Source organism: Sceloporus occidentalis, unplaced genomic scaffold, assembly GCF_023333645.1.
Source record: "Sceloporus occidentalis isolate IW3139 unplaced genomic scaffold, rSceOcc1.0.p SCAF_4, whole genome shotgun sequence".
Lineage (NCBI taxonomy): Eukaryota > Metazoa > Chordata > Lepidosauria > Squamata > Phrynosomatidae > Sceloporus > Sceloporus occidentalis.
This window is the reverse complement of record NW_028316984.1, coordinates 165,648,997-165,662,670: the sequence shown is the minus strand read 5'-3', so window position 1 is coordinate 165,662,670 and position 13,674 is coordinate 165,648,997.

Here is a 13,674-nt window from a genome sequence, read left to right as displayed (position 1 = left end):
GGTTGTGTGCCTTCAAGGTGTAGTGGTTTGATGTTGGTCTGTGACTCTGGAGACCAGGGTTCGATTCCCGTTCTGCCATGAAGCCCACTTGGTGACCTTGGGCAAGTCACACACTCTCAGCCTCAGGGGAAGGCCATGGCAAAACCACCTCTGAACAAATCTTGCAAAGAAACCCTATGATAGGGTCGTTGTCAAGTCAGAAAGGACTTGAAGGCACACAACAACAAATACATTCTCACCCTCAACATCACACCGCCACCCTCTCTGCGCATCAACTCAGATTTTGTGAAGCTGCTTGTATTCCACTGTAATTTTGTTACCGGACTCTCTGGGCTCTTGTCCATCAATGGTTTTTATGGTGCTGAAAGTGTGTGACTTGTGCAAGGTCACTCAGTAAGCTTCCATGGCTGAGTGGGGATTCGAACTCAGACTTCCACAGTCCTAGCCCAATAGCGCCCAGTCCATTACACCACTTTGTTTCTCACCGTGTGGTTTTACTCAAGCCCTATTTTGAGAAGCTTGACTAGAAAAAAAAAATCAACACTGCTTGCTGCTTACATCCGGGGGTGGTGGTGGGGGGAGTACTGAGACTGCAATTGATTTACAACCAGACCGTAAAAGGTCACGAGTGCCGAGTTCAATGGCATGTGGGAGTTCAGGGGAGGGAAGAGCCAGGCCTGCTGAACCGAGTCAATGAAACGAAGTCAGGCGAGGGAAGAAGGGGGAGAGCAGCCATCTTTTGTGGCACATTCGCAGAAAAGGGTCGAGTCCAAAGAGCCTGACAGCCCTGGCAATGTGTGCGCCATTTTTCTTCAGAAGAGGCTCTCTGACACCCCCCCCCCAGAAGTCATTTCAAGAATTAACCTTTTCCTCTCTTTATTATTATTATTTGTTTACATTTTTAATGTAAATGTAAAAGGGCGGTGTCCAAAGGGCCCTCCAGCCTTGGCAATCTGTGCACCATTTTGCCTCAGAAGAACATCTCTGACCTCCCCCCTGCCCCTCTCCCAGAAGTCGTTTCAAGAATTAACTTTTTCCTCTCTTTATTATTTGTACTTCTTTCTTTTAAAAAACATTTTGAATGTTAACGTAAAAGGGCCATGTCAAAAGAGCTGGCAGGACTTGGCAATGTGTGCTCCATCTTGCTTCAGAAGAGCCTCTCTGACCCCCTCCCCCAGTCGTTTTAAGAATTAACCTTTCCTCTCTTTATTATTTTATCTTTTTAAAAAAATTTTTTTTTAGAATGTAAATATGAAAGGGCAATGTGAAACTTGGCAATTTGTGCTCCATTTTGCCTCAGAAGACCCTCTCTACCCCTCATCAGATATAGCTTCAAGGGTTCACCTTTTCCTCTCTTTATTATTATTTCTTTTTAAAAAACATTTTTAATGTAAATGTAAAAGGGCCATGTCAAAAGAGCCGAGAGATCTTGGCAAAGCGTGCTCCATCTTGCCTCAGAAGAGCCTCTTTTCTGACCCTTTCCGACACTTCAAAGGTTAACCTTTTCCTCTTCTATTTTTATTTATTTGTACATTTTTCAAATGTAAAAGGGCCAAGTAGTCCAAGGAGCCTGCCAACCTTGGCAAATGCGTGTGCACTAATTTGCCTCAGAAGAGCCTCAGTCTCTAACCTCCCTCCCCTCCCCTCAGAAGTCGCTTCAAGGGTGAACGTTTTCCTGTATTATTGTTTTTATTCTTTTACATTTCGAAAGAAACAAAAAAGGAGAGGGAGAAACATTTTTATAAACAGATTTTATTTTACCATCTGAGATGGTGGGGGGGGGGGGGAAGCAAGGAAAGGAAAGAGAGAAGAAGAACCCGCAGCGCGGAGAAACTGCAGATCACAGGGCCATCCTGATAGCCTTTCCGTCGCCATGGCAACGTCGACGGCATTTATCAGTTCCTGATGAGCGCAGGCACGGCAAATCTGCATTGCACATGGCCGCCTTCCAGCCTTTCAAATTGAAAAGAGCCACTTTGAACCGCTGCCAAGTGGGGAAGGGAGCGGAGCCTGTCAGGCCTACTTAATGCCGCCGCTGTGGACGGGGGGAGGGAATGTGAAAGAGCGGGAAAGAAAGGAGGGAGGGAAAGAGGGAAGGAGGGAAATGGCGGGCGGGCGGGGGAAGCCTCGCCGTTTCCCATAATCCTTCAGCGCGACGGTTGGCCGCCGGCCAAGTTCTGTGAGAGGAAAGCAAACGAGCCAAGAGTGAGTTGTGTGGCTCCGCCCCTTTCCCCCTCCCCCACCCGGGCTTCACGCGCACCCTCTCTCTCTACACCTAAGAACGCAGGCCACGCCCCCTTTCCCCTGCCTCGAGCGCGAGCCCGGCCCGTTCACTGCGGAGGGCTCGGGAATTTTCCACACGCTCCTCAAGAGTTGGCGTAACCGCATGCGCCGCAACAGCCGTCAGAGGGAGCCCCGCCTCTTTTCTCTGCTCGAGGGCGGCGCCAAGAGGAGCGCAGGGGAGAAGGGGCGGACCGTACCAAGTGACACACGAAAGCGGGGGGGGGGGCGTATATGTCACAAGTACTGCTCCCCAAACAATTTGCCTAGTTCGGGGGCAAAATTGGTGTGTGGTGTTCCTCCGCCTCCCTTTTTAAAACGCCGAGGAGAGGGCTTAATATCAGTAGAGATACTTTATAAATAAACGATAATAATAATAATAGAGATACAATAAAATAAAAAGGGACAATGGCTAGAAGGAAAAGTAAATGAGTTTATAAGAAATTATATATATATATATATATATATATATATATATATATATAAAAATTTCTTATAAACTCATTTACTCTCTCTCTCTCTCTCTCTCTCTATATATATATATATATATGAGACATACTAAAACAAATGGCAGTTCTTGCCCATAGGGAAACCGTACTTGCCCTTAGGGAATCATAGGGGAATACTTGCCATTAGAGAAACCATACTTGCCAGTACAGAATCATTGAGGTATACATTGGGGAATCATTGGACAAGTGTTCCCCATGATTCTCAATGGGCAAGTATCCTCCAATGATTCCCTCTGGGCAACTATGGTTTCCCTATGGGCAAGTACTGTCATTTGTCTTAGTGTGTCACATATGTGTGTGTGTGTGTAAAACACAACAAGGAGAAAATATTTCTCCTTGTGTAGAAACCTGACTTGAATCCCATTATATTCCAAAGGTGGGATATAAATCCTTTTTTAAAAATATATATATTTATTCCAAACCCCCCACAAAATTTTGACTTAGAGATTTCTAGAGAGAACATATTAATCAAAACCGCAAATAATCAAATCCGCAAAAGCCACAAATATGGAGGGCCAACTGTACATAAAATCTTACAACAAACAATAAACATCCATAAAAGAAAATCCTTTATTCCAACCATCCATATCCCATTTTATCATTCCTATTGTAACATTCTGCCTCAAACTTAATCTATTTTCTTAATCTCCTAAATCGCATTCACATCTAGAATCTAGTCTTAGGCGCATTACAGACCGCCTAAAAGAGGCGGTCTGCTGCCGCTGCCATTTGCGGCGTGGGGGAGCCTCAGCGGCCAAACCATGAGGCTCCCTTGCGCCGCAAAAAAGCACCAAAATGGTGCTTCTTTTTGTGCCCCGGATGTGACACTGCAAGGCGCTAGTTGCACACTCGTGGTGTCACATCTGGGGTGTGACATGCGGACGCTATGCATCCGCTACGTCAAGATGGCGGCGCCCGTGTGGAACGGGCGCCGCCATTTTGTACGTATCCAGTACATACTAGGGTTAGGGGCATCAGGAAGTGACGCCCCTTCCTAACTCTAGTACATACTGGATACGTACTTTACGCCCGTCCGGAACGGGCCTTAGTTTTCTAATCACAGTCACATCTAAAATACTAGTCAAACTTTCTCATTCCTGCTAACGTACTCCTCCATCTTTAACCCACGATACCTCTTAACCTTCTTACCAGCTTTCCAACTGCTTTCATACTTCAACCTCTTCCATAACGCCTTCTACTCTCCCCTTCCTTTAACCTTTCTCTTACTCATCCCTTCTTTCTCCTCCTCTCTTCACTCTTCGCTCCTTCTTACACTTTCTCTTACCCTCCTCACATATGTCTACCTTCAACCACGCAGCTACCCTTTCGGGATATAAATCCTTAAAATAAAATAGAATAAAATAGGTATTTGTATGTAGAGAGATCTTGTAGCACTTTTGAGACTAACTGAAATAAATAAGTTAGCAGCATGAGCAGTTTATTTCAGTTCAATGGACAATGTTTGTTGTTTGAATGGAGTAGAAAGCTATGTGATGTTTAGTTATCTGATTAGAATTATGTTGGAATATATATATATATATATATGGTTAAAGAATTGGAAGTTATAAGAAGAAGATTGACAATTTGTCAGTTGTTTGGTTTATGACAATGACAGTCATGTTGAAGTAATTTTAATGATTATGCAAATAAAAATTAAAAAAATAAAATGCTCAAGAGAACACTGAATTTCTAAAGAAGCCTCCATGCTTTTGCATTAGGAAACATTTTCAGATGCTTTTTTGGTGCTGCATGGTGAACCTATCACGGGATTTTCTGGGGCTGAGAGTGTGTGACTTGCCCAAGGTCACTCAGTGGGTTTCCATGGCCCAGCAGGGATTTGGCCCGGATCTCCAGAGTCGTAGTCCAACACCCAAACCACTACAAGATATTGGTTCTTACCGATGTGCTGCAGGGTCTGCTAAATGTAGCAAGGCCAGGCCTTCTGCATGCCATATTCCAGCTGTGTTTGTATGCAGACCTCGTGTGGGTGGTGTTGCCAGGTTTCAAAACAGCAATAAGGGGCAGTCGAAAATTCACAGCATGCAGGGTTGACAACCAGGAAATAGCTGTTAACATGACTGTGTTCCAAGCACCAAATTAAAGTATTGATTTCTGCTATCTTACACATGTTTCTCTGTGAAAGTAACATATTGTCCACATTCATTCATTACGCTATGCACACACTTCTCTCTTTATGAAGGGCTCACACTCCTCAAGACGGGATTAATTTACTTTTGGCACATTGTTCAGTCTATCTAAAAGGAAAAGCTTTCTGACCCTCAAATAGTGGACTCGCTTATAATAAGGGATGCCTGTCAGTTCCACAAGGGCAGGATGACCAGATGTCCATGTTTCCAGGACATTTCTGGGGGGAAATGTCCTACACTTCGTCTTGCTGTCCAGGAGGAATGTACTCCATTTTGAGTATGACTAAGAAGCATGGATTTATAGGAGTGTTTTTAGGCTTTCTTTGGTCATGTACTCTATTTTTATTGAATATCCTCCATTTTTGTGGGGCCTTGTCCTTTATGGTTATGGTATCTGGCCACCCTGTATAAGGGACAACATGCCTGATCATCAAATGAGGGGTGTTCCTTATGATATGGGACACTTGGCAAATCTATGTTGGGGGACCTCTGTCCCATCACAAGATGTGGTTGGACTCCAGCTTCCATCAGCCACAGGCCAGGGATGATGGGAGCTCTAGCAGAGCAACTACAGGTTCCCCACTGTTCACCTCAATGTAGTGAGCACTAAATATGACAGGCATGATTGGAGCCCTAGTAGAGCAACATCTAGTAGAGGTTCCTCATGACTTAGATCAATGAAATGAGCACTAAATATAGCAGGGATGATGGGAACCCTAATAGAACAACATCTAGTAGAGGTTCCTCCGGCCTTAGGTCAATGTAGTGAGCATTAAATATGTTTGGAAGGGTGGCACTGACAAGTAGGATCTATTGACTGTAGAAAACCATTGAAGGAACACTGTGTAAGCCAATTTCAGCCTCTCCACCAGGGCTGGCAACTTGCAGGAGAAAAGGAAGCTGTGTATTCCCTTGGTTTTCTTAAGGGAGTTTTCTCTGTGTGGTCTCTTAAATTTTGGAAGATTTGGCACTGGAGGTGTTCAAGTTCACTGGAGCTGGGAAGAAGGCCTTGTTTCTGGTTTCACTTCACTCATGAATTCATTTGAGATTCCTTTAGACCCACTGTTATTCTTTTAGACACACACATACACACCTTACTTCACAAGATGGGAGTTTATAGTACCAACAGTTGGAGAGAGTCATTTTAAGAATGAGAGAATTACATCACTGCAGTCTCAACAAGTCCATAAAATATTAACAGAGCCCACACCAAGAATAGCAAAGCAGGATTTATCTGCAGTAATGCAAATGGTTTAACTGCGATGAACTGTTACTAGACGGCTTTTGAAAACAACATATATCTAGCTGGGTGCCTAGACAGTCCCCAGCCTTTTACATGGGACTAAAGCCCACTGAATCCACAGCGGCTGTATGTCAGGGCAATCATGCATAGGATTGTGCTGCAAGGGATAAAAGAATGAGCTCCATGCAAAGATCCCAGGAAAGCATATTCTACAGCCTTCTGTGCCACAAAAGCCATCCACATAACTTCAGGGGGAGGTGGCAGTTGGAGCAAGGAGCCCATTAGGTCCTAGGAAACTGGCATGTTTATATACTATGAACATTTTAAAAGCATTATAAACACCCAGGCACTTTAAAAGCATTTAAAAGCATTATACACACCCAGAATATTGTCCAAGGCCAGAGTTGCAGAGAGGTAGATTTTCCTGCAGAAAACCAATTGCCACCCCTCACAATTCAAGGGACTTAAAGCCAGCCAAGTTATACTGGCCTCAGAGTGACTAGATGTCTTGAGTGCAAAGGAGAACAAGGCACCGCCAAATGTAGGAGATTAAAGAAAAAGGCAGGAGATTCCCAAATAAAAGCTCAAAACACTCATATAAATGTAAATCTATGTTTCTTAGTCACACTCAAAATGGAAGACAATTTGAAATTCCTCCTCGACAGAAGGTTGAAATGTAGGACATAGCCTGGAAAGGAAGGATATCTGGTCACCCTGTACTGGCCTATAAGGTAGAAAATGCCACAAGAGCCTTTCCATTTTCCCCACTAACTAAGCAATTTTTCCTCTCTCATGTGTGTAACTAATAATTTGCTGCCACTTTCTGACATGGAAAATCTGCTGCCTCGCCCTCTACACAGCCTCACTCTTCCTAATAGCAGGGCAAGTTCACTGGGTTGCTGCTTTTTCCAGAAACTGAGCTACAGTCCAAGACTGTTGGTGCTATAACCAAACTGTTAACCTTCCAGAAAACACAGGACTCTTCACTGTTTTCAGTGCAGCAAACTAACATTTTCTTTGAAAAGACACTGGAGAAAGGATTGCACACTCTGAGAGGGATGATGGAAGGTGTAGTCTAAATACATCTGAAGGGCCACACAGTTCCCTGTGCCTGATAAAAACCCAGAAGATGCAAGGAATTATAGATGGATGGCCATCTTTTGGGGGTGCTTTGACAGTGTCTTTCTGCATGACAGGGAGTTGGACTTGTTGGCCCTTGAGGTCTCTTCCAACTCTATGATTCTATGAATAGTGATGGTCAGACAAGGAAGTAATTTCTTTTGAGGAGTCTGGAAGGGCAACTGAACAGAATAACACTTGACGACTGGTGGGGCTTCCAGTAAAACATAACATCTCCCATCAGGACACTCTAAAACTTGAAAAAGAACTCTCTGCTTCTGTGCTGCTTGCATTGTTGTTGCTGTTGTGTGCCTTCAAGTAATTTCCAACTTATGGCAACCCTAAGAGTTGGTGTCACCCGGTGAGGTCACTCATGGTGTCACCCCCCCATCGACCTCCTCCTCCCATTTCACACCATGCAGAATCCTTAGTAATGCTTTTTGCACTAATGTTACTCGTAAACATCTACCACTGAATATCATGCTCATATTTGTGACATTAGCAGCTAGCAAAATTAAAAATTATACCTTCAGATTACAATATCATACACATAACCTAAATGCATTTACATATACATAGTGAAGATTTGGTTAAAATGCAATGTTTGTAAAGAAAAATTTACAAGACTAACTTTTTTTAAAAAAATCATTTTTTAAAATTAAAATTTTGAAATTAAAAAAATCCTGAGGCCCCTCCTTTCTTCTCCCACTGAGGGTTCACCTCACTCCTACCATCTCTTAAAACATTTTAAAGCAATACAGGCAAATACTACTATAATGTTTCTGCCCAAATACAGGTGTTTGAGCAGGTGTCATCCTCGCCTTAGAGTGTCACCTGATGCTGTCCTCACCCTCCTAGTGATGCCACTATCTAAGGCGAATTTATCATGGGTTTTGAATCACAGGATCATAGAATCATAGAGTTGGAAGAAACCCAAAGGGCCATCCAGTCCAATCCCAATTCTGCCATGCATCCCCGACCAATGGCCATCCAGCCTCTGTTTGGCAAGGTTCTTCAAAGGGGGTTTGCCATGGCCATCCTCTGAGGCTGAGAGAGAGTGACTTGCTCAAGGTCACCACGGCTGGGATTCGAACCCTGAGCCAAACCACGCTTGGCTCTCTGATCGCGTTGCTCGCCACGGATAGATTTGAGAGGCTCAAGTCCAAGAAGGAGGCCCTGGGTATGCAATGGCTGCGGAGTGAACAGAGTGAGCCTGCAGCATCAGCTGTGCATCCGCATCGGCAAGCAACGGGTGCGAAACACAGACTCTCCCTGGCCTCCAAAAATAGGACCGCGATCTCGTGCCCAGGCTGGGCTGCCCAGCTTCTGTTTTGTCACGAAGAGCCCGGCGGCTGGGCTGCAAAAATTAGCCGGGTCACCTTTTATTAGAGCCACGCCGCCAGCCAGGAATTGCCAGCGGATTAACAGAGAGGAGTTGTAGGAGGGCAGCCTGGCTGATCTAACGAGATTTTCTCTCTGTGTGTCTCTTTTTCCCTTGACCTCGTTCTCTTGCAGTTTTTGCTGACATTGTGAGAATCTATGAACCCGCCGGTGATGATGGATGCAGCAGTGGGGGACGCGGCGGGAAGGAAAGGGGAGCCAGCTGCATTTGGCAGAAGGCCCTGGAGTGGGCTTCTTCCCAGGGCAAGACTTTTCATGGGAAGGCTGGGATCCCCCCCCCCCCACTCCCAATCACAAGGGCTTCTAAGGCGCGGAGGGGAACATAATGGACCCCATTCTCTGGCCTGGATGTAGAGAGAGCATAGAATCGTAGAGCTGGAAGAGACCGCAAGGGCCATCCAGTCCAACCCCATTCTGCCATACAGGAACTCCCAATCAAAGCATCCCCGACAGATGGCCATCCAGCCTCTGTTTGAAGACCTCTAAGGAAGGCGACTCCACTACACTCCGAGGAAGGAGTGTGTTCCACTGTCAAACAGCCCTTACTCTCAGGAAGTTCCTGCTAATGTTGAGGTGGAATCTCTTTTCCTGGAGCTTGCATCCATTGCTAGTCTCTGGAGCAGCAGAAAACAAGCTTTCCTCCATCAAACCAGGTGTCCCCCATCCTATATCTGCACATTTCATTTTTTTCTACCTCAGTGCAGTATCTTACATTTCTCCCTGTTGAACAGAGGTAGGCAACCTTTTTGAGCCAGGGGCCGGGTTGCTGTCCCTCAGACAACTGGGGGGGCCGAAGCCAAAAAATAAATAATTAAATATTTTTTTAAAAAAATAGATATATAAATAAACCAGGACAAATGTAGGACAAATGGAAGACACTTTTTAAAAAAAATGGAGGACACGCAAAAAAATTTGCTGATTTTTTTTAAAAAATGTTAATATAAATGCATGTTTCTGAGGCTTCTATAGACAATTGCCCCCCAAAGGCCCCGGCGGCAATCGGTGGCAGGACCGGGCTGGGGCCGGTCCCAAGGCCTCGCCGGGCTGCATCCGGCCCGCGGGCCGCAGGTTGCCTACCCCTGCTGTTGAAGTTCATTTTGTTAGTTTTGGTCCAGCTTTCTAGTCTATTGGGGTCATTTTGAATTTTGATCCTGTCCTCTGGAGTATTAGCTACTCTTCCTAATTTGGTGTCATCTGCAAATTTGGTAAGTATGCCCACTATTCTTTCATCTAAGTCATTGATAAAGATGTTGAATAACACTGGCCCCAGGACAGAGCCCTGTGGGACCCCACTGGTCACTTCTCTCCAGGATGAAGAGGAGCCATTGCTGAGCACCCTTTGGGTTCAGCCGGTCAACCAATCTTGTAGCCCCTTTGAGACTAGCTGAAAGAAAGAAGATGGCAGCAAGAGCTTGCCTAAACTTCCGTCTACTTCCACAGATGCATTTAGTAGTATGGAAAGCCAAGGACAGACGCTGTCACCATCAGTCTAGTCTGTCCCTGGCTTCCTTCTCTCAAAGATACAGCTGTGTTTGTCTATAGAATGAGTCTGTAGAGAGATCTTGCAGCATCTTTGAGACAAAGGTCCAAAACACATTGCAGAAATAGTCCAGTTTGAGACTGCTTTAACTGCCCTGGCTGAATGCTAGGGAATCCTGGGAATTGTGGTTTGTTGTAGCACCAGAGCTCTCTCATAGAGAAGGCTAAGTGTCCCACAAAAGTACATTTCCCAGAAATCCTTAGCACTGAGTCAGGGCAGTTCAAGTGGTCTCAAACTGGGCAATTTCTGCAGTGTGTTTTGGACCTAAGTCTCAAATGTGCTACAACAATTGTTTCTTTCAGTTTGTCACAAAGGTGCTCCCAGATCTCTTTACATATTGGTCCTACAGACACACATGTTTGAATTCTCTGGCCTGATTCATCATCATCATCATCATCATCATCATCATCATCATCATCATCATCATTTTCTAGAAGATCAAAGGCAGGGTTCCATTTCCCCAGCCTTTCTCTGCAACGTTTTAGCAGGAACAGATTGAAATCTGAGGCTGGGTTGCTTGGAAGGAGTTCAGGGAGAGGAGGTCTGGCGTTCCTCCCAAAGCAGAGAGTGGGTTTCCTTTAGCCTCTGCGAAGTCTTTGCATTTCTCTCCAGCTTGTCACTCCAGAGCTGTTTTCCTTCTCCTTTGTACAGCAAGAATGCAATGCTCAGCCCAAAGCCATGCAAGCGTCTATACATAGGTGCCTCTCTCTAAACTCCTCACAATGATGCATGTAGGCCTCATGCATCTCTCCTATCAAGGGGATTGCTAGCCTTTCTGTACAGCCCGATCCTATGCCTTGGTTTATTAAATCCCATTGTGTTGGATGGGCTTTGAACTCATCCGCTAAATATGGATCGCAGCCCAAGTTTACATTCCTCAGCTCGCCTTTTAATGTACTATTATTGCAGCCGTTCCAGTCGAGAAAGCATCAAGTGCAGAAGAGTCCAAATTCAAATTGTGATCCAGATATTTCGAAGTTAAACCAAGGGTGGGTGAAGTAGAGTGGCGATTAAGAGCTAGTGTCGAACTGGGAAACGGATCACAATGTGTGAGTTTTAAAGGTTCACACATTTCTCCTTCTTCCTCCTTCTCAGCAGCAGAGGTGAGATCAGGCACATGCAATGGAAGGATGGTACTACCATTGGGCAGAGTGAGGCAGCTGCTTCAGACAGCAGATTTAATAATAATAATTAATAATTTGTTTTATTTATATACCGCTATTCCAAAGATCATAGCGGTCAACAGCAAGTAAGCTAATTTGAGGGCAACAGACTATTTGTTATTTAATCTGTTGCTGATGTACCTTCAGGGAGAGATGCTTTGAGTCTCTTTTCTCTCCTGTGTCAAAACAACTAGACCAGTGTGAAACTTCACTCCCAAACAAGAAATAATCTTCTGATCTTGAAGGGTACCACAGGGTTAGTTGCTTGGGAATGAAGCTTCAGGATGACTCAATATAAGCAACCTATTTACACACAGATATAGGCTGAGGTAAGTTTCTGTGTTATTTTTGGTTTATTTGGTAGGGGATAAACCCACAGATTCAGAGCATGGTTTTGTTTTGCTCTACCCATGAAATGTTACGAATATCTATTAGGGAAATACTGTAAATCCTATTGAGATAATGACAAACTGGGGATGGGTTTGGCATTTGGGTATGGCATTTGTAGGGTGCTACAAATATTGATTTAGGAGAGCAGTGGCCATCATGTGCTGCTGGACCTCAGGTAGCAAAAAAGCCTGACCCTTTAATCGTGGCTTCCGTGCCTACAAGTCCACTCCAACTCATGGCAACCCTATCAAAGGATTGTCTTGGCAAGATTTATTCAGAGGAGGTTTCCCATCGCCTTCCTCTAAATATAAACTACAGCAATGCTTCTAAGCCTATCTGATTTACAGTGGGATGTGTGTGTGTATGTGTTATAGTTTTCCAATGGAGCTGGCACTAAGTTTGTATCTATTGAGTACAATTCTTTCCTGGAAACTTGCCAGAGACTAGCAGCCACTGGTTCAGGGACCAGCATCTGTCCAAGGACCACAACTTTGAGCAGCACTGGCCTACAGCACTTGCTCTTCTCTGGTGGAATCCCATCCAGGTAGGAACCAGGCCTGACCCTATTTAACTTCTGGGATCAAATACTTTCAGAGCATTTAGGCATCCTGTTATGGCACCTTCTTGATGCCTCCAGTTCGAGACAGTAAAGGGGTTCAGAGACATCCAACAACAACAACAACAACAACCAACCTTTGAACCTGGATTACATATTGGGAGGGAGGGGTGAAATCAGAGTATTGCTCCCTAAATAAGAATTCTGCCCTCCCCAAGATGGATTTTCCTTTGTTTTTTAGTATTTCAGTATCTGAACATTTCAGTAGAGCTTACAGAAATACGGACAGTTTAGACAGCCAAAGTGAAAGGGCAAGCAAAGCGAGTAAGGGAAGGCGGACACCAAAAATGCACAAGTCCTAGGCGTAAACAATGTTCAGTCTCACCTTCTGCAGTGCTAGGAATTTGAGGACTGGAGGTAAAACCTATAGGGCTGTGTATGTAGAATTTTTATGGGGGGGGGGGGAGCAATGTCCTCATTCCTCCCATAATAGCTGCACCCCTGAGGAAACCTGAACACATCTCCTGACAAGGGAGAGCCAGTAAATGCAACAGAATGAAATCCAGGTGGGAAGGTTTAACGGTTAAGAGCCCTTAGGTGGGGTGCGGTAAAGAAAGAAAAGGCCCACCTTTTCCCTTGATTCATTCCCCCCACGTTTCAATGCCCTAAAGTGAAATACCTTGATTCCGCCCCTCTCATCCTGGCTTCCTCTAGAAATCACATTAAAAAAAAAATCAAATCAAATCAAAACCACCTTTGCCTACCCCAAAGGCCTCCCTCTCTCTCTCTCTCTCTCTCTCTCTCTCTCGTTCTTCCTTTTTAGCCAATAAGCATTTCTAATGAGGAGTATCCCATTTAGTCATGAGACCCAGTTGGGGAGGGGGCGAAGCAAGCCTCTCCAAGCGCCTGGATAATCAAATGGCATTTTTGGTTAAGTCCTGGAAAGGATTCAAGATTTCAATCTCCATTTCAGTCTCTGGAAAAAGCTACACGCACACACACACACTTTTTCCAGAGGTGGACAATGGATTGAGGGGCTCTTGAATCCTTTCCAGGACTCTAGAGAGACTAACTGAAAGAAAGAAATTGGCAGCATGAGACTTCCTAGATTATATGTGCTGTTATTCCTGTTATATATGTGGATTAAAAAAAAGATTTAATGATTATAATATATGTGTGTGTATAAAAAGCGTGTCTTCCATATTGCTCTTACTCCTCTTTATACACACACACACACAGTATAAAACAGGAGTAAGAGCACATATATATATATATATATATATATATCCTGGAAAAAAGCCCCATGTTCATCTCTAGAAAAAGCGT